Source organism: Chelonia mydas, chromosome 2 (genome assembly GCF_015237465.2).
Source record: "Chelonia mydas isolate rCheMyd1 chromosome 2, rCheMyd1.pri.v2, whole genome shotgun sequence".
Taxonomy (NCBI): Eukaryota; Metazoa; Chordata; order Testudines; family Cheloniidae; genus Chelonia; species Chelonia mydas.
In genome coordinates, this window is record NC_057850.1 from 153,033,790 (window position 1) to 153,055,220 (window position 21,431).

Consider the following 21,431-nt stretch of genomic DNA (forward strand, 5'->3'; position numbering starts at 1 on the left):
GGGCTTGGGGTGGAGTGGAGGCAGCATGGGGAGCTCAGGAGCAGGGTAGGGAGCCTGCCCCAGCTCCACCCCCCAAGCACCCGCAACGCCGCCCTCCTTGGCCGTCCCCCCTGAGCTCCTGCCACAAGTTTTAGACAGGGGTATATAGTAAGTCATGGACAGGTCACTCACGGGCCGTGAATTTTTGTTTACTGCCTGTGACTTTTACTAAAAATACCCATGACTAAAACGTAGCCTTACTGATGTGTAGATCAAACTCAGTAAAAGGATTAGATGGTCCTCCTGTTGGGATTTTGGACTAAAGATGGCGAAGGAGTAATGTCCATCAGGGAGCCAATAGGCAGGGAAAGTACCAGGCAGCACTGTAAATGGGACAATATTCGCCTGTTCTTTGCAATATTCGCCTGTTCTTTGGTGTTACTGGCAACTGACCTTTAGGTGAAAATATTGACTGCAGTGGAGTAATATTACTTGTTAGTTATCCATTTGCAGTACTACTACCCCTACACATTTTGCTGAGAGGCATCCATTGTTTTATTTCTCATGCTATTACAACACTGATAGCATAGCCACACATAGTCTGATCGCATAGCCAGTGAATCACTCCAGCAAATAATGAAGAAATACGTTTTGATAAAAATTGATAATTGCTATAGAGAAAATGAAACAAAACATCAATCTGAAAACTCCCCTGACATAAATAGAAAACAGAGCTGTTCCTGTTGAAACTCCCACCAGACTTATTCACTAGAAACAAGTTCTCAGAAAGAAGACATAAAAGAAGTGCAAACCCAGCCAAAGCAAATTCATTTTCTTTAAAATTTACGCAAATATGTGTGGAAATTTTATTTTTAAGGCATCTGCCCAGCTCCAATAAATAAAAGTGTGTAAGAACATTAATGTAGTATAATCATGAATAATTTGCTTCAGTAAGATGACAGTCATGCTTTAAAATCACAGTGAAGGGAAGTTTCCAGTGAAGTATTTCAAACTGTTAAGAATTAATGCGTCTTTGAAATCAATACAGACAAATAAGGATTTTTTAAAATCTACTAAGTCCTCCACAAAATAATCCAAATATAAAAAAAAACATGTGTCTAAAACATCTGAATTACATTAGTGGCAGAGGGAATAGAAAGGAAGTGCGCTTTAGTTGCATCTGTAATCTTTTATGCTCATCTAATATCCTCTGAAGGTATTATTTAGACAATATATTTCTCTATCTGGCAAGCTCAGTCATATTCCCATAGAGTGCATCAGATTTTAATGCATTTTTAACTATGCTGTTAGAGGCATACAGAACTAAAATGTAGGTGACATTTTATTAGTAGCTGTAGGCAACCCAGATCTGGCTACTTTATTATTTATCTCCCTGTACATATATGATCTGGTGCTTTTAACTTTATTGACTAATATTATGCACCAGAGAGAGGATCTTTGCTGCATACTCCTCATGAAGGGAAAACAGAAAGGTCACAAGGTAAAAGAAAACTCCATTTTCATCGTAGCTTTAATGTACTGCTCCTAAGGGAATTCCAGTTGCTTTAGAAAGGTTTAGATATATATGGGTGGGCCTCTGTTGCTCCTGAGCCCACTAAAAGCCTATCCATCTGTGCACAATGCAATGTAATAAAGGCACAGTAAAAAGGATCGCTTTAGCTTGTGTACATTATCTAAGTAAAAGCAAGTCTGTCCTGCAGTTCATTACCATGTCTATAATTACTTTACTTGCCCCCCCCCATCCCTAAAATAAGGTTAATTTTTTAACATTAAGTGTGGAAGGCATAAAAATGTTACATTGCAGCATGATATTCTTTCCGATAATAAATGGGATTTATTATCCTTGATAGTAGAATGCCCCCTCTGGCCTTAGCAGGTCAGGGACTGCGGGGGGTGGGGTCGGTGGAGTATTGATTTAATAGGTAGGGGGTTGACCATTCCATCAGATCCTGGTAGGAAGGAAGGTAACCCACTGGCACCTGGGTCCTCCTTTTCTTCTAGTCTCCCTCCCATGTAGGGATTATGTATGGGGTGGGGCTGGGGCCAATTCAGGGATGTGAGGGAGCCAATTGACTCCAACAAACACACCTCCCCATCCCCAACCACCTCCCAGCAGTCATTCTTGATTCTGAAAGCTGCCCAGCCCTATAGGTGGTATAGCTATCAGAGTTGAGTCTCTGGGCTTGCTGTGAATCTGACCAGATCACCTTCTGTGGTCAGGAAGGAATTTTTTTCCTTGGAAAAAGATCGGCAAGTTGCCCAGTGGGTTTATTATAATTTTTTTTTTTGTTCTTCTTTCTTCACAGCATCCTGGAGGACTGGTAAGTGGGCATATGGATGAGAGAGAGTGCCAGAAAAGGTGGGGGAGGAGAGGTAATAAACATCAAAAATATTGTTGCAACTTGTGGCTGGTGTCCAGTGCAGGTAGCAGACTTCCAGGGCCAGCTCCTGGGGAAACCCTGAGCAGGTGATCGTGCATGTGTGTGTGCGTGTGAGAGAAAGACTTAAATCTCCACAGCTGCCACTCATCTATACCCTCATTCCCCCTCATGGATCAGTAGTGGGAGTTTGCTACCAGGGTCCCCTCTCATTCCTTGGTTGTATGATATGAGGTCTTTTAACCCTGCATTGGACCTAATTAATGCCTGGCAGATTGGAGGGGCGGGGTGTTTCAGCCCTCCCTTCTGCATATTAAAATTAATAGAGTTGCAGCCTGCCACTTTAAATCCATTCACATGTCTCCTGTGTATCTTGATCAATTCCCTATCCTTTACAAACTACTGCAGCCATTCCTTTTGTGAAGACCAAATACAATAGATCTACATTTTTAAAAGCAGACCAATGATCGGAGTTAATCAAGTTTTCTGTGTTTCAAGGTGGATGGAGTCAACTGATGGCTTTTGAAAAGTTACCTATAAATAGGGCTGTGCCAATAGATCATTTTTCAGTTCACAGGCCATTTAATAAATAATAAAATAAATAAATAAAATAATTCAGTGTCATCTAATTTTTTTGAAATGTTTGGCAAATTGAAAAGTCAAAACAAATTTCATTTGGGTTGAACAAAATGTTCCCCAACCCCCATCCCATGTGGCCCTGCACCCCCACTCCCATTCAGTCCATCCCTCCACTAGCCTTTCTGAATCCCAGTCTGTGACCACCTTCCCAGCAGCCCCATGTGCCCCACTCTGTCTGTCCTGCCCATATGTGAATCCTCACCTGGCCCTGCGGGCAGAGCACTGTGAGGAATGCAGCCTTTGCTTTCTCCCTATTGCCTGTCACAGCTGGTGAGTGGCTTCCCTCTGGCACCACAGCAGCCCCTGGTGGGCAAAAGGCATAACTGCAGTGCATCTCTGGCAGAATCTATTTTCTACAGAGAAAAAAAAATCTGCAGGGGATATGAATTCTGTGCATGCACAGCGGCACAGAATTTCCCCAGGAGTACCAGTAATACTGAGTTAACTGCTGCTTTTCTCTCAGAATGCATAGGTAAATCGGATCTAGAAACTATGGCTTTCCACCAAGCAGATTTTCAGTGCAATGCATGTTCAATGAAGTGAGTGTGTTGGGAATTTGTGTGCCTTCAATACAGTAAGTGTGGATTTATCCTTAGGGAAAAGTCCAATAGAATTTAATAGGGATTGAAACAATAAAAGTTTCACAGAAATTCATCTAAATTCTACAGAAATTATTCTAAAAACCTATAGAATCTAATATCCTTTCTTATGTTTTTTTGAACCTTACTACAGCTGATGCATAGTTCTATATCTAGGGCCCTACCAAATTCTCTGTCCATTTTGGCCAATTTCATGGTCATAGGATTTAAAAAATCGTAAATTTAATTATTTCAGCTATTTAAATCTGAAATTTCTCGGAGCTGTAATTGTAGGCGTCCTGACCCAAAAAGGAGTTGTTGGGAGGTCGCGGTATTGCTACTCTTACTTCTGCGCTGCCGCTGCTAGTGGTGATGCCTTCAGAGCTGGGCAGCTGGAGAGCGGTAGCTGCAGGCTGGGAGCCCAGCTCTGAAGGCAGAGCCACTTCCAGCAGCAGCGCAGAAGTAAGGATGGCGTGGTATGGTATGGCCACCCTTACTTCTGTGCTGCTGGTGGTGGGGAACCGCTTTCAGAGCTGGGCGCCTGGCCAACAGCCACCACTCTCCAGTGACCGGCTGCCCAGCTCGGAAGGCAGCACAGAAGTAAGGGTAGTAATACCGCGCACCCCCCCGCCCCCCCCCAAAATAACCTTGTGACCTGCCCTGCAACTCCCTTTTGGGTCAAGACCCTCAACTTCAGAAACGCTGGTCTCCCCCATGAAATCTGTATAGTATAGGGTTAAAGTACATAAAAGTCCAGATTTCACAGTGGGAGACCAGATTTCATGATCCATGATGCATTTTTCATGGCTGTGAATTTGGTAGGGCTCTATCTCTATTGTTTGAATATCGAATGATTCAAAATACCTACCAGAATTATTTTCTATTAAATTCTATAGGACTCTTCCATAAGGGTAGGCACATGATTCACATCAATGTTAAATTAAATACAAGGTCTTAACCTGAAATCAGACAAAATTAGTTGCTTTTAACAGCCTATGGACCATGTGCTACCAACAGATCCACACTGCAATTTGATCTTTTTAGATGGGATTCCCCAGGCCCTCAAAAGTTCCTCCAACAGGCACAGATTCCCATATACACAGGTCTTCTATGTAGGCACTGGCAGTCTCAGAAAAGTGTGTTTTTCTTCAAAGAACATGGAGTTATGTACACAAAACACTAATTAACAGTGAAGATACAGTAGGAAATAGGAGACTGTAGAGCCACATTTTTTAGCACGTGGCATGCCAACAGCTTAATTTGTGCTCTTGAGCTTCCACAGATATGTAGTCAGCGCTGATTTATCTGGCTCTATACCATTCTATATACATCACTTACAGCTAAATCAGAGATCAAAATGCAGAATCTAGCATTTCAATGCATCAGGCGGATTTCTGACACTACTTGAAGGCCTTTGGGCCCTAAGCCAGTGACTGGGTTACAGGTACATTGGCATAAATGTATATGTGATAATGTGTATTATATGGTAATATCGGACATGCTATTTAAAGGAAATAGAATAATTTTTCTTCGAATATCACTCTGAAATATCAGAGGATGAGAACCACCTCAAAATATGACGGATCTTAGAGTCTCTTACTTAGTCTTTACTCTGACAAATTCCACTGCATTTCATGGGACTCAGCTTGAGGAAAGACCGAGTCGTAACAAACTGAGTAAGAACCTCACAATTCAGCCTAAGGTGAATATAAGCAGAAAATTAATTTGTAGTTAAAGTTCAAAATTTTGGGAAAAGAGTATCATTTTCTGCACATTTTCAAAAATGCAATGTGTAAATAAAGACATGAAGTGGAATTTATGCAGTCAAAATGTAACATGGGGGAGTGGTAATGGAGTATTTTGTAGCATGTGGCATACACGAGTGAAGTGAATGGCACATTGTATACCTACTGCTTGGCTCTGACATACCACTGGTGAGCAGTGTCTTAACAGTTTTAGGTGGCATGCCTATTCTGAAAAGCAGGTGAGGGACAGGGATTTTCACTTCACTAAAATAGATGCCATAAAATACTGAGTCATCTACCTCATGATTTTAAAATACATGGTTAAATTTGGAGTCATCCGACTTATCTGATGTTGCAAACACTGATGGGGGCATTGGACTGCTGTATGAGAACAGTTTCTCAGATTTTTTTAAAAATTTTTTAAACAGTTCACAAGTATACAATATGTGCTGCCCATATATTTATACTGACATAGACAGCCTGTCCATCATCTACACTGGATCCATAGTTATCAAAAATAAATATTGTCAGGACAACACACCCTGCAACAATCTTTGGAGTTCATTGGAACCCTGCTCTTTCATCAGAAATTTAAGTGCTTAACTAATAATTGCTACTCTTATTCTGAACCAAAATCAGAGATCTAAACACCTCTAAAATCGGAGAATCAAAACCTGGATCTCAATTTCACATTTGCTCTTACCTCTACCAACCAAAATCCCAAACCCATATGCCAGCAGAGTTGGAGGTTAAAGGGTCTGTTACCTCAGGCACAAGGAGCAAAGTATGTATTTCTTAATCTAGTTTATTTTAATTTCACATTGAGGAAAGCTACAAACAAATAAAAATAAAAGCAATTAGCCTCCTTAGTCAGCTTAATCAAATACAGTCAGATCTTACTGGAGCTGGGGTGGCTGGCTTGCAGTGCTGAGCTCAATCTGGCATGACAATTATTGATCAGAGGGGCTGAGAGTTTAAAAAGGGTTGTGTCTTTTTTAAATATTATAGTTCTTTATTACGCTTTGTTGCTGTTCTATATCCATGTTCAGTGTTCCAGTGTAGGCAAAACTTCCATTATAACTTCCTGAGTAGGTGTTGACACCCGCCCACAGCCATTCTAATGAGATCCTAGACACGTACGAAGTTTTTGCAATCTGAATGACAGCCACAAAAAGTTTCGTGTTTATTGAAGGCCTGACTCTATCCTCATAATAGGGTTTCAATGGTGGATAGATTTTGCTCTGGCCTCAAATGGTGTGGATAGCATCCAAAGGGAGTAAGGGTGGCAGGACTGGGCCCTGAATATGTTGGTAAAAACAGCTTTTTCAGGGCTTGATTGTGCAAATTGCACAAAGGCTAAACGAGTGCTATGGAGACACACTGCTCCAAAGGGAGCACCAAAAGGCATCCTGCCTTTGGGTAATGAAGCTTATTCCCTTCATGTGATGTCTCTGCTCCCTGTAGAGTGCTGTGTGCCATTTTGCCAAGTTTGCATTATATACCTGTTCTCTCTTGGCTGAAGGGGATGCATATTCTGCTGGGCCCTTATATGGGCTGTGCTGTCGGTGATGGCTCCTTGCAGTCTCTACCACACTGTATCACTCAGCGAAATCCTGAATTTAGCATGAATGGCCAGTCCTCCTTGCTACCAACAAACAGATCTATGACTCTTTCCATTTCAAAGTTGATAAAACCTTTAGGGAGTACTCTCACTGTCCTGTACACACTTCTGAAACCCTACTTGCTTCACACGTACGTGGGGTTCGCTGTGCAGTACTGGGGAGCCAACGTAGTTATGACATAGCAGAGCAATTGAAAAAAAATCCATGCCTTCATTTGAGTATCAATAAAGTCATGCCATTTTTTAAGCTCAGGCCATCTCAAAGTTTCAAATTTTTGAAACATTTTTGAGCTGATAAACCACATTTTTCTTACAAACTGTCAAAATTTCATAATTTTTCAACTAGCTCAAATGCAAATTTTATTGAGAGGTGCTGCGAGAACATTCTCAAAGGCCTGCATACATGACAGGACCTAGGAGTAACCACCACGAGACTACCTAAGCAGATAAGATGTTCTCAAGACAAGCAGGTACACAGTGTCTCTACTCTGAAGCCTGCCAATAGCTTGTGGTATGGTCAAATCCTATGGTCCTTGCCTACTACTTCCTCAGGGACATGTCTGTTGAAGTCAGTGAACCCAGTCTTGGTAGTTTTACTTGGTCTTTAGTCAGACAAAACTCCCAGGGCTGGCTGAGAAGTCCAGTCCAAACCTCTGAGGGGGTAGATAGAGAAGGAAAGTTCAGCAGAATCTAAATGTCCTCTCTAGCCTTGGGAAAAAGTCTGATTTCAGTTGGAGTTTTGCCCAATAGGGACAGAGTGAACAAATACCTAAATTGGCCCATTAGGAACAAAATTATTCAGCAACATTTTCTTTTAAATTTAAATAAAAGCTTTTTATCTTTAAAAACAGGCCCCAATGTACTTATTACACTGATTTATAAAACTGGCCATTCTATAAGGAGGATTTGGGGGAGTTGAACCCAAATCAAAATGCCTAAGAATATGTATAGAAATGTTTGACAGAACATAGAGTTTCAGAGTCCAGGTTAATACAGTTCAGGCCATTCATATTGTAGAGATTAAGATTCTGTTTGGCAGGAAGTTTGCATTATTTTAAAGTGTGAATTAATTGACCTAAACATGATTTTTTGTGGCTGAATCAAACATTTCTTACTGATGGGGTTTCATATGGGATGTCTCTGAGTATTTTCATAGTCTTATAGGCAGTGTCTAGGTGCTTAAACACATTATAGTTTTTTTCCCTTCAGCCAGGGGTTCTGGAACTAGGGGTGCTCGGAGTGGGGGCAGCACCCCCTGGCTTGAAGTGGTTTCATCCTATACAAGATTTACAATTTTGCTCAGTGGCTTTCAGAACCCCCCACACTATAAAAATTCTACCAACGCCACTGCCCTCAGTTAAAGGTTAACGTTAATAAATAAAACAAAACACAAAACAAAACAAGCCCTCATACTAGATGGATGTCTGTTACAAAGTATTTCTGCTGAATTTTAATCCAAAAAAGCTGGATTTAGTGCTGGTATTTTTTAATTAAAATCCCCATCACTCAGCTCCTTTTTTGTCCTATGGAATATCTATCAATCAGGAAGAATTACAGCAGGATGTACCACTTGGCAGGAGGCCATTCTGTCCCCTCCACCAATCCTGCCACAAACTTTTTTCTTCTCCCCCACCCACCATTCATTAACTAAATGTACTGAATAAACCTGAACATCTCAACTAAATCCTATTGACCCTGGATTTGCTGCTTAATGCTAAAACCCAAGTGACCCATATTTCTCCTGTTGATACTTCTATCACTGACGGCAGCCAGCACAGAAAAATATCCCAGTTACATTAAAATATTTAAGGAACAAGATTTACAGAACTCATTATTCAATCTTTCTGCTACTGTTCATGAACTTTACATAAGCTCTTGCTTCTTGTGTGGATTCATTCTTTCCTTTGGTACTTCATAAGCAACAAAGTGCATCTGTTGCTTAGCTAATGGAAGTGTCAAAATGCAGTTATTAATATGATAGATTTGGATTTAAAAAACAACATTGTCTTAAAAATTCTGTGCAACTATATTTCTGTGCATTCTACATGTTCCTGCCAGAAAGAGTTATTAGAATTTACAGAAAAATATAATTACAGAAATACTTTATTTTCATAGGTACTCACAATGAATTTGCAGCACTAAAAACTGCTATTTCAGTTTATTTTTAGACTTCACCGTGGTTGTAATTAGTGCAATTGCTATCTTTCAATGTTTATAATCATTTGCTTTGTTGCTTCCATATACGTAGCAGAGACCTCTGAAGGTTATTCGGAATCTCACGCCTCCTCATTGCGGAACCCACCCCATGCACCCACCTTGTAACTGTTACATCTGATCTGCCTCCGCCTCCGCTGCCAATGCCTCCCTCTGCCCTTGATAACAAGCATCCTGATGCTCACTTCCCAGCTCTGGATCCTTTATGCAATAATCGTCCAAAAAGAACCCATAGCTGCCTTCCCTCCCAGCTATAGAAACTTCCCACAATAGCACTCAACAGCCCTTCATCCTGACCACCCTTAATTGCCAAAAGCTGTCATTACCCCTCACTCTGACTAGCACTCAACCTTCCTCCTGCAACTTCTCACCAGTGTGTGCTCTAATATCCCTGGCCTAATATCCCTCCCCTTTCTCCCAGCTTCTGAAGACCCTCTTCTCCAAGCAAGTGTCCCATGCACCCACAGCCACTTGGCCCCAGCCATATTCCCTGGTACTTTTGGAAGCCTCCCACACTGTATACAGGTGTCTTCTCTTCCACGATACGTGCAGCATGGAAGAAGCTTGCTGCCATCTTTCCCTGCCATAAGAGTCTGGTCCTTAGTAAAGATGGAGGGCCCGATTCACTCTTGCGCTGCACCAAGTACAAAGTGAGAGCAACTTGGGTACAAATTACTACCATTCAGGTACAGTAACTTTTTGTACCTAATTTTCAAGGATATAAATGACTACACATTTGTGCAGGGTAACAGAATATGTCTCATAATTTGCAGGGGACACTGACAAAGCGTTCAAAACTTTATCTGTATATTATTTAACGAACAAGCCAGTGTTCTGAAATTTCGTACTAAAAAAATACCAGCCAAATCAGTTCTAATTAATGTCAAACACAAATCCCCTCACAAAGGCCTAATCGTAAACGGAATTCTGAATAGCATGGGCCACATCCTGAAGCCCTGACTCAGTTTATAACTCAAATCCTTCTTCAGACAAACCTTTGTGGGCATAAGAACTGAGTAAAAAGGATCTAGCCCTATGGCAATTAATAATGCACTAAAATTAAAAATTATAAACTACCTGAAAGAAAATCAAATCTAGCATTCAGGGTATGGAACAGACATTATGCACTAAGAATATCACCAACATGACTACTGTGAGGCCGTTTTAAAATAATGATGCTTTCTTATGCTACTGTTTTTCTTGCTAATATCACTAGCAGTGCACTTGCTGGGGTTTTAGCTTCTTTAAAGTACAGAAAAAATATGTTCATTCACTTAAGAATAAACATTTAATATAGTCACATCTCATTGCATTATCACCACATACAGTATGCCAAGTGTTAAAATACAGTTCTTGAGGGAACTACCAGCTATTGATTTTAACATTATGAAAAAGTTCATAAAGTCATGAATAAGAGGCCAGCAATTATAAGGAACAGTATTGGTCCAGACAAGAAATACATCCACCTGAATACTTATTTTATGACATATTTGTGGATTGGGATGATAAATATACAGGGGATCTTCTTTCATAGTGCACAAGCTATATCAACTTGTATAACTGCTATCGATATTCTTCATGTACCTTTACTAAAGATGTGTCGTTACTCCTCAACATGTTTTCATGTTTTTCTCTGACTAGATTTTTTTTTAATACAACAGCTGCATCACTAAAAGGTTTTTTAAAAATAAACTGCAAGCATCCATCAGAACTATCCATAAACCCTTTATTAAGCGCTTGCCTACCTTTGGTATGGCTGGTTCTTAGAATCCATTTTGAAAATCCAGTGACAGTGCTGGAACTTTGCACCAGACACGGAGAAAAGCAGTGGACAAATGGATTATCAGTTACTTGACTCCATTTTTCACTATTGTTTCACTTCTAAAAACTTCATATAAAGAAGGAAATAAGTGAAATAGCTGGGTCTGACAAAGGGATAATTTTGTAATAACACAATTCATATTTCTTTTTTAAATTTGAAGGCACGCATGCACAGTAATTGAAATAATTTCCTGCTGTGACTTGACTTTGTTGAATGTAATTTTACACTAGATCATGTGGTTATTAAATATTCAGTTCATACATATTGTAAAAAATGATCATCAGGAAAGAGATCAAATAAACTATCTTCAAAAACACAAACATAACAGAAATCATATGGATATATTTAAACATAACAGGACTGTTTAAATATACAGCATTAAAAATAATTCAGATCTTCAAGATGCTTATATGAAATTATATAACAGATGTGTCACATGAATTTAAATGTAGTTAGCCTTAACTGTACAGTTTTTCCATCCTAAAAATAATAGTTTGACTTTTAAAAAATCCAGAGACCTACGATGATTTTATTACCATTATTATAACATTTTTGTTAATTTGCTGAATAATACTGAATTTTCCTTAAGTAAAATAAATATGATGTAAGAAGTTGTACTTTTTCTTTATTTCTCTTGTCCAATGTACAGCATTAGACTATACACTTGTTTACTTAAGTTCATTCATTAGTAAGGTAAAAAAACCCCAAGACTTTGGAATGAAATATTAAATATGTTCACGTAACTTCAAATGATGAAACCTCCCTATGTGAGAAAATATTACAATTCACTTGATTTTTTACTGTAATGCCAGTTTACAATATGTCAAAAACTTCTTAGCCTCTGCCTTTCTAATCATACCACTACAGCTCGTGGTTTTCATAGCGAATAGCTTGCTCTTGCCTTTCCCCGTTTCACATTAAACTTACAGCAAACTATTATCGGGGGCAGGGGGGGGCTCTAAATGGTGTTACAGCATTTAAATTCTCAAGCTGCAGACTCAGGCTGAGTTACTCACCAAAATGAAGCACACATATTTCCAATGACAATCCCTAATACATATTTTAATGTAGCACACTTGTCCAGATGATAAGCCACACATATAAAAACATCTCCATTCAAATCACTTTTCAAGCAACTTGTTAGTTTAAATCTTTTAAAGATTTGCCCATTGTTAGGCTGCCCTAGCCATTCGGATGTCACCAGTAATAGTCAGCTAGATGAACAAAACTCTGATCAGAATCATAATGCATATGGGACAGCAAATAGAGCAAGCTGAGTTTCAGTCTTCAAGCTTCAAAGAAACGTGTCCTTCAATTGCAATCTAATTCCTGAAAATAACATACCATTTCTAATACTAAAGATTTTCAGCTAAAACCCTCTACATCATCTGAACAAATAAATCTGACTGGTAGAAGTACTGACCTGCTGAGCTGCTCTCAAAGCCCGCACTTCAAATGCAAAGCTCAGCCACAGTGTCCGAACAATTTCCTTCTGCACAGTTATAGTGAGTGTGGTCCCTCTATTTGTCTTCTGATTCCAAGGGTGGACAGATGGCCGGGAGCCCTGAGCCCTACTGGAATGAGGCAAAGCTTTGCTTTTTTTTTTTTTTTCTTTTTTTCCCCTCCCTCTCCTCTCCCCTGGTTTAGCCCTTGGCAGATAAGCCAGAGTCAGGCACAGTGAGCTCACCACACCCCTCCACCAATCATTTCAATTAGTGCCACATGAGAGGAGCTTCTGCCCAAAATCTGCTTAAGAAAGGGCCAGAGGGCAGGGCAATCTCCTTTGCTCAACAATGACCAGAAGCTGCTATAAATATCCAAACAAAAGCACTGTCAAGGCCAGGAATGTCACATTCTAATGTGATAAAATTGTAAAGACTCTCTCAGTGTACAGCAGGAGTACAGAGAAATAAATGAGACAGAGATTAAAAACAAAATCCACCCAAGCATAGGACATATGAACATGCTATCGAAGTTGTACATTTCTAGTTATAGATTGCTATGCCTCCATTAGTTTTCTTGTGTAGGTACTATATAACTCACTCAGTAAATCATGTGTGAAAGCTGCTAACTAATATGTATAGGTATCAGAGCACAAGTCCACTAGATAACTGACTTAGGGTAGCAAGTCTGATCATCTGTGGCCCCGTCTTCCACAGTTGCAGTTGGTTACGTCATGTCAAAAATGACACATTTTCCATACCTTGAACATATTAATACGAGATTCACTTCCATAAAGTTATTACTGTGCTAATAAACTACATGCACTGTTGTATGTTTGCTCCCAGGATCAGGACCTGAGTTTCATCCCACTTACACCACTTTTACACCAGTGTAACTCTACTGACTTCACTGCCACACTAGAGCTACACCGGTGTATCTGAGATCAGATTCTGGCCTTTGGTTTTGAACTATATTGCTGGATAATGGGACTTAAAACTAAATTACAGATTACAAAAAAGGATTTAGCAAAGTGGCTCACTATACAGTGACCAGACCTAAAGCATGTACATTACTTTGCAAACATCCAGTTCCCATTGCGGCTGGTGACAGCTGCTTGCTACAAGTTGCTGGGCAATGCTTGCTGTGGGGAAGGGAGGAGTTTCAATTGCATTCCACTGCTTGTAAACCCAGCAGTCTCTGAAGGATAGCAATTTCCAGCCTGTTGATGGTAGGATGACAATAGCTAGGTTAATGTGAGGGGAAGTGTGCCATAACAATTCCCTATTTCCTACCACAGACACTCCTAAATGTAAAGGAGTACTTGTGGCATCTTAGAGACTAACCAATTTATTTGAGCATAAGCTTTTGTGAGCTACAGCTCACTTCATCGGATGCATGAGCTATAGCTCACGAAAGCTTATGCTCAAACAAATTGGTTAGTCTCTAAGATGCCACAAGTACTCCTTTTCTTTTTGCGAATACAGACTAACATGGCTGCTACTCTGACTCCTAAATGTGAAAAATGTTTAAAGGGTGATCAGGTGGGTGATCTATTTAGCTCTCTTCTCCATTTATCACGTCAGTGTATTCATACATCTGTGCACAGTATGTAATTCTATAATTTACACACACTAACATAACGCCCTTGCGTGATACTAGAGCAGGGATAAAAACCATTTGAAAAGGTTCCTGAATTGCTGTGGTAAACTATTGTGCACCAAATTTCTGTCGAAAACAATGGAAAACATTTTATTCCCAGGTACTACATTGCACATATTTGCATGTACTTCCACAATGAAAAGTGCTTCTTTTTATTAAAATGCTTAATATGTGGGTCTGAGATGGTTTACTTGTTATGGTTATCATCCAAGATGGATGTCTTAGTTCTTTTTTTTTAAAATAGACTCAAAGGGCTTATCTAAACAGTGGCAGTAGTGCACTCTACAGGGGTATGATCTCTAAAGTGTGTTGCACATTAATTGGTCCGTGAAGACCCTGCTGGCGTGCTTTAACATAGTGTCATTTGAAACAGTACTACGCTACACTCATTAGGGAACCATTAGGATGCACCAGCAAGGGTCTGGTGTATTTCTCCACCATGTAGACAAGCCATAAGAAATTGGGGGTAGTGCACTGAGCATAGTCATAGGTGCCGACTCTGTGGGTGTTCTGGGGCTGGAGTGAGGGTGAGGCCTGGGGGAGGGGGCAGAGCAGGTGCGGGGGAGGCAGAGTGGGGCAGGGCCTTGGGCAGAGCAGGGTGAAACACCCTCTGGGAAAAATAGAAGTCAGAGCCTATGTGCATAGTGATGGATGAACTTTTAGGTTTAATTCAAGAAATACATCTAAAACGCTTAAGTTTTAGATAAATCTTATACAAAATCCTTTGACCCACAGGGAGGAATTGGTAGTGAGTCTGAAGGTGAAAGGCAATTTGGGTGACAGTGACCATGAAATAATAGATTTCATGATTCTAAGGAAAGGAAAGGAGTGAGAGCAAAGAATAAGGACAATGTACTTCAAAAAAGCAGACTTGACAAACTCAGAGAACTGGTAGGGAAGTCCTCTGGGAAGAAAGTAGTTCAGGAAAGTTGCCAGTTCCTCACAGAAACAATATTAAAAGGCACAACTACAAACTATTCCAAATGTAAAAGGAAAGAGGAAGAATAGTAAGAGGCCAATCTGGCTCCATCACGAGCTCTTTAATTACCTGAAAATGAAAAAGGAATCCTACAAAAAGTGGAAACATGATCAAATTGATAAAGAGTACAAAACAACAGCACAAGTATGTAGGGTCAAAATAAGAAAGGCTAAGGCACTGTGAGTTACACCTAGCAAGGGACATAAAAGGCAATAAGAAGAGGTTCTTTAAATACATTAGGAGCAAGAGAAAGACAAAGGAAAGCATAGGTCCTCTACTTAGAGGGGAAGGAGAGCTAATAACTAATGACATCAAGAAAGCTAAGATGCTTAATGCCTATTTTGCTTCAGTCTTCACTAAAAAGGTTTCAGAGTGGTAGCCGTGTTAGTCTGTATCAGCAGAATGAACGAGGTGTACTTGTGGCACCTTAGAGACTAACAAATTTACTTTATAAATAAATTTATAAAGAAATTTGTTAGTCTCTAAGGTGCCACAAGTACTCCTTGTTCATTCTACTAAAAAGGTTAATGATGACCAGATACTCAACACAATTAACATTAACAACGGGGAAGGAATGCAAGCCAAAATAGGGAAACAACAGGTTAAAGAATATTTAGATAAATTAGATGCATTAAGGAACTAACTGAACTAATCTCGGAGCCATTCGCAATTATCTTTGAGAACTCCCAGAGGACGGGAGAGGTCCCAGAAGACTGGAAACGGGCGAACATAGTACCTACCTTTAAAAAGGGAAACAAGGAGAACCAGGGAATTATAGACCAGTTAGCCTAACTTCAATTCCTGGAAAGATACTGAAGCAAATTATTAATCAATCAATTTGTAAGCACCTGGAGGATAGTAGGATTATAAGGAATAATCAGCATGGATTTGTCAAGAACAAATCATGTCAAACGAACTTAATTTCCTTCTTTAATAGGATTACTGACCTAGTGGATGGGGGAAGCAGTAGACATGATATACCTTGATTTTAGTAAGGCTTTGACAAGAGTTCCGCATGACACACTCATAAGCAAATTACGGAAATGTGGTCTGGATTAAATTATAATAAAGTGGGTGCACAACTGGTTGAAAGATTGTACTCAGAGTAGTTATCAATGGTTTACCAATGCTGGCACATGATGGCATATATCACATTGGTAGATGCGCAGGTGAACGAGCCCCTGATGGCGTGGCTAATGTGATTAGGTCCTGTGATGGTGTCAATTGAATAAATATATGGACAGAGTTGGCATTGGGCTTTGTTGCAAGGATAGGTTCCTGGGTTAGTGTTTTTGTTGTGTGGATGCTGGAGAGTATTTGCTTCAGGTTGGGGGGCTGTCTGTAAGTGAGGACTGTTCTGTCTCCCAAGATCTGTGAGAGTGAGGGATCATTTTTCAGGATAGGTTGTAGATCTTTGATGATGCGCTGGAAAGGTTTTAGTTGGGGGCTGAAGATGACAGCTAGTGGCATTCTGTTATTTTCTTTGTTGGGCCTGTCCTGTAGTAGGTGAATTCTGGGTACTCTTCTGGCTCTGTCAATCTGTTTTTTCACTTCAGCAGGTGGGTATTGTAGTTTTAAGAATGCTTGATAGAGATCTTGTAGGTATTTGTCTCTGTCTGAGGGATTGGAGCAAATGTGGTTGTATCTTAGAGCTTGGCTGTGGACAATGGATCGTGTGGTGTGTCCTGGATGGAAGCTGGAGGCATGTAGGTAAGTATAGTGGTCAGTAGGTTTCTGGTATAGGGTGGTGTTTATTTGACCGTTGCTTATTAGCACAGTAGTGTCCAGGAAATGGACCGCTTTTGTGGATTGGTCTCGGCTGAGGTTGATGGTGGGATGGAAACTGTTGAAATCATGGTGGAATCATGTTGAAATAACATCAGCCATGCCATCAGGGGCTCGTTTACCTGCACATCTACCAATGTGAGATATGCTATCATGTGCCAACAATGCCCCTCTGCCATGTACATTGGCCAAACCGGACAGTCTCTATGCAAAAGAATAAATGGACACAAATCTGACATCAGGAATCATAACATTCAAAAACCGGTAGGAGAACACTTCAACCTCTCTGGCCACTCAGTAACAGATTTAAAGGTGGCAATTTTGCAACAGAAAAGCTTCAAAAACAGACTCCAACGAGAAACTGCTGAGCTTGAATTAATATGCAAACTATAGATACCATTAACTTGGGTTTGAATAGAGACTGGGAGTGGCTGGGTCATTACACATATTGAATCTATTTCCCCACGTTAAGTATCCTCACACCTTTTTGTCAACTGTCTAAATGGACCACCTTGATTATCACTACAAAAGTTTCTTTTCTCCTGCTGATAATAGCTCATCTTAATTAATTAGCCTCTTACTCCACCTTTTCATACTCTCTCTCTCTCTATATATATATCGTCTTACTATATATTACATTCTATGCATCTGATGAAGTGAGCTGTAGCCTACTAAAGCTTATGCTCAAATAAATTTGCTAGTCTCTAAGGTGCCACAAGTACTCCTGTTCTTTTTGCGGATACAGACTGACATGGCTGCTACTCTGAAACCTACAAAATGGTGAATAACTGGTGAATAACTAGGTAATAGTACTGCTGAAAAGGATCCGGGGGTGAGAGTGGACCAGAAACTGAGTAGGAGTGGTCGATGTGATGCAGCTGCAAAAAAGGCTAATATGATTCTGGGGTGTATTAACAGTAGTGTTGTATATAATCAGACACAGGAGGTAACTATTCTATTTGTTGCTGGTGAGGTGTCAGCTGGAGTACTGTGTCCAATTCTGGGCACCGCACTTTAGGAAAGATGTGGACAAATTGGAAAGAGTCCAGAGGACAGCAACAAAAATGACCTATGAGGAAAGGTTAAAAACTGGGCATATTTAGTTTTTAGAAAAGACAACTGAAGAGGACCCGACAACAGTCTTCTAATATGTTAAGGGCTGTTATAAAGAGAATGGTGATCCATTGCCTTATATGCCTACTGAAGGTAGGACAAGAAGTAATGGGCTTAACCTTCAGTAAGGGAGATTTAGTTTAGATATTAGGAAAAACTTTCTAACTATAAGGGTAGTTAAACTCTGTTATAGGCTTCCAAGGGAAGTCATGGAGTCCCCTTCATTGGAAGCTTTTAAAAACAAGTTGGACAAACATCGGTCAGGGAAGGTCTAGGTTTACTTGGCCCTGCCACAGCACAGGGGGCTGGACTTGACATCTTGAGGTCCCTTCCAGCCCTATATTTCTATGAGAAAATCATGGGACAATCTTGTAAGGACAGAGTTGCTTGCCAGATTTCCAGTTTTGGCAAGGTCAGAAAACCGTTGTTATTTGTTTAATGAAGGCTCACGCAGAAGCATAACAATAAAATCAACAAAAACAGTGCAATGTAAGTATCTCTGGGCCAAGTCCTAAAGTCCTTACCCAGGCAAAACTCTTGCCTAGTTACTAAGAACCGAACAAAAGCTTCATACAAGTAAAAAACCTTTACTCCAGTGGTAACTGGTGAACAATTTTAAATAATGAATTTACATGGGAAAAACAATGAACTATCTAGAGAGCTGCACAGTTTTGAACACAACTAGCTTGGTAAGAGGACAGCAAGAAGTCCAATATAAATATTAATCTAACTGAGTGAAATAGACTCAGACAACAGTGACATGCCTGGTATGGACAGACAGAACAAAGACATGACAATTAAAAAAGGTTACTAATTTTTTTTCCAACTTCCAAAGCAGGTTCCTTCTCAAACTAATTGTCAGTTGGACCTTACTGTTTTACAAACAGTAAAATGTTTCTCCCATCCATTTTTGCAAACTATGGATAAAACTGATCGAGGAATCTTTCTACATCCTTCAAAGGATGCTAAAAATACACAGTGAGGAAAACTGCACCTATGGAAATGTGTATCAGCATGGTACAAATACTCTCTTTAGTAAGCTTGAATGTACTCAAGACATTGTGCTTTATGGACCCAACTGCAGGACGGGTAGATGAATCTGACAAAGACATCATTGACGTAAATCACATACTCCTCAGAAATATCCCAAAAAGGAGCTTTATATAGGAAAGCTACTGTTCAGTGTGCTGTACATCTACATTTTAAAAATGTTGATAAAAATCTGCTGCCAATAAAGTAGCGGCTGGATTTCCTGTTTTATATATAGTTATTGCTATTATTCCCTGAGAGCTCCTCTGTTTAACTCATGACCCTGATCGCAACTTGGAATAGATTTATTAGTATTCAAAGTTTGACATAATGAGCTCTGAGAGGAAACAACCCTATATATGGAAAGCTATCCTTAAGTATCAGTTGAAGTTTTCCCTTAAACACTGTTTTATTTGATAAGTAAAAAGTGACAACACCACCAAATCATGTAGTATTAATGCTCTTTTCTTTCACACGTCCCTGATCTTGGAAAAAAATGGATTATGCTATTTCTTTGTCTGAATAAAATGTTGCAGTTCCGGAGATAAAGATGTATTCAGTTGAGCAATTAAATAGCTAAATAAATGAATCAGCAGAGCAGAAGTGGCAGATTTAATTACTGCTTAGAGCTAGGAAGAGGAACTAATTATGGGGTTCATGAACCACATGCCACTCTTTGCTTTAACCACGTGCTTCGATTCTTTTGGATCAAGCTCGGCAAATACAGCACCAACATGCACCAGAATAAAAACTATTCAAACTTTGAAAATAAAGTCTAATCTTTGTCTAAAGCACAAGCATATTCAGTACTCTGTTTTAATGGCCTATGTTCAGTTGAATAGATAAATCAGTAGACAGTCTGAGCAAGCTTCTGTTGAATGGGCAGAGCATTAAAAAGCATAGTTCTCCAAAGACCAAGCATAATCAAGTTCACTGGATATGAACAGCATGAAGGTTGCAACACAAAACTGCGCATGCATGGCAATTAAGGCATAAAGCATATTGATGCATAAAGCATATATGATGCTGTTGTGTACAAATCTATTCTGAAAATTAAGTGTCTCTATTTTATCTGATCTCAGAAACATTGGTTGGACAGATAGATGGATGGACAAACTGAATAATTAAGCCTCTATTTAAAAAAAAAATGCTTAAAAAACATTAAAAGGAAAAAAGGGGCAAAACGTTTCCCAGTTTACCAAAAACCTCAGCCTAGATCTGCCTTTGGGGTTTGGGAGTGGGGGTGCCGATTGCATGGTTCGCCTAGGGCACCAGTTGCTGGCAGCTAGTCTAGGGCTGCCCCTGGCCTAGGCCCAGATTATCTAGAAGACTACAGTTGTGGGATAAGGACCAGGGTCGACAGCTGCGCTTCTTAGGCACAATGGAACTTTCTTCCACAAGGCTAAAGCTTTTCTGTGCAGGAGACAAAGTTTTCTTGGGAGTCAATCTACGACTGTGGAACGAACTCACACAGAAACTAAGGACCATCAAAAACCTCATCACCTTCTTCTCCAAGGACAAGGGATACTACTTCAATCTGGCCTTCTCTAATATAACCATATAGCAACATGTGCATATTTATTAAAATTAAAAAAAACTACCAAAACATTCCACTGCACACAATACTTTCTCTGGGAAGAGGATAAGAGGGAACAAATCACATATGACAGACATTAATTATGTTGCTTAATGCACTCCTGGAAGGGATTCATCGTGATCAGGGCAATAGAAGAACCTTTATAGAACAGAATATGGGTCATTTGGCTATGAATCACCCAGGGTATTTTTTATACATTTTTAAAATTAATAAATTGAGGTGAGAGGGAAGGACTCCATCAGTGGCCAATTGTTTCCCAAAAAATCTCAGCTTCTGATGGCCACTTTAATGCCTTTTCATAATTGGCAGATTTGTTCCTGGGGTCAGTGACTACCCATTTGCTTCTCCAGAAATACTGCGGAGGAGAGAGGCAAATGACTCCCTCATACTGACCTCCAGAACAGATCTTCTGTCTTGGGGAAGAGCCCAAAATTAATATCCAGCCATGGCCTCTTACACATTCCTCTCCACTGACTGCAGTTTGATCAGAATAAAAATAACCCTCCTGCATGTCAGATGTGTAGGCTACTCCTTGGAGGATCCCAATGTCATTATCATACAAAGATAATGTGTCTGGTTTGCTGGCCTGAAATTCCTGAGACCATCAGCACAAGGCCTACTGCACCAACGAAATCTCAAGTAAACCCTATTTTGAGAAGTGGTACATGGGGTTAATTTCACTCTGCAGAAGGACACTGTGTCAGCAGGGAAACAGACACATGCTGGATCCAAGATGAGGTAAAGACATGGGGAAGTTTTTTACTGAGGTATAATTCTCACAGAGGAAGACACTCCCTGCCCGGCTCATGGCTGGCTCAGAAGGAACAGC

General features: G+C 40.0%; 1 protein-coding gene across 26 annotated transcripts in view; it reads right to left on the bottom strand.

Moving 5' to 3' along the window:
- The window catches only part of LOC102943985 (poly(rC)-binding protein 3), a 703,847-nt gene that overhangs the window by 185,821 nt on the left and 496,595 nt on the right, over nucleotides 1-21,431 (bottom strand). The window contains exon 1 of one of the 26 annotated variants that reach the window (XM_043540395.1): nucleotides 12,421-13,020. The exons of 21 other annotated variants lie outside the window; for them this stretch is intronic. The gene's annotated coding sequence lies outside the window, so the exon portion shown is untranslated. Of the gene's footprint in view, nucleotides 1-12,420; nucleotides 13,029-21,431 lie in introns of those variants that run through there. 4 more of the 26 variants (XM_043540399.1, XM_037889901.2, XM_043540391.1 and 1 more) reach the window with 4 other exon arrangements.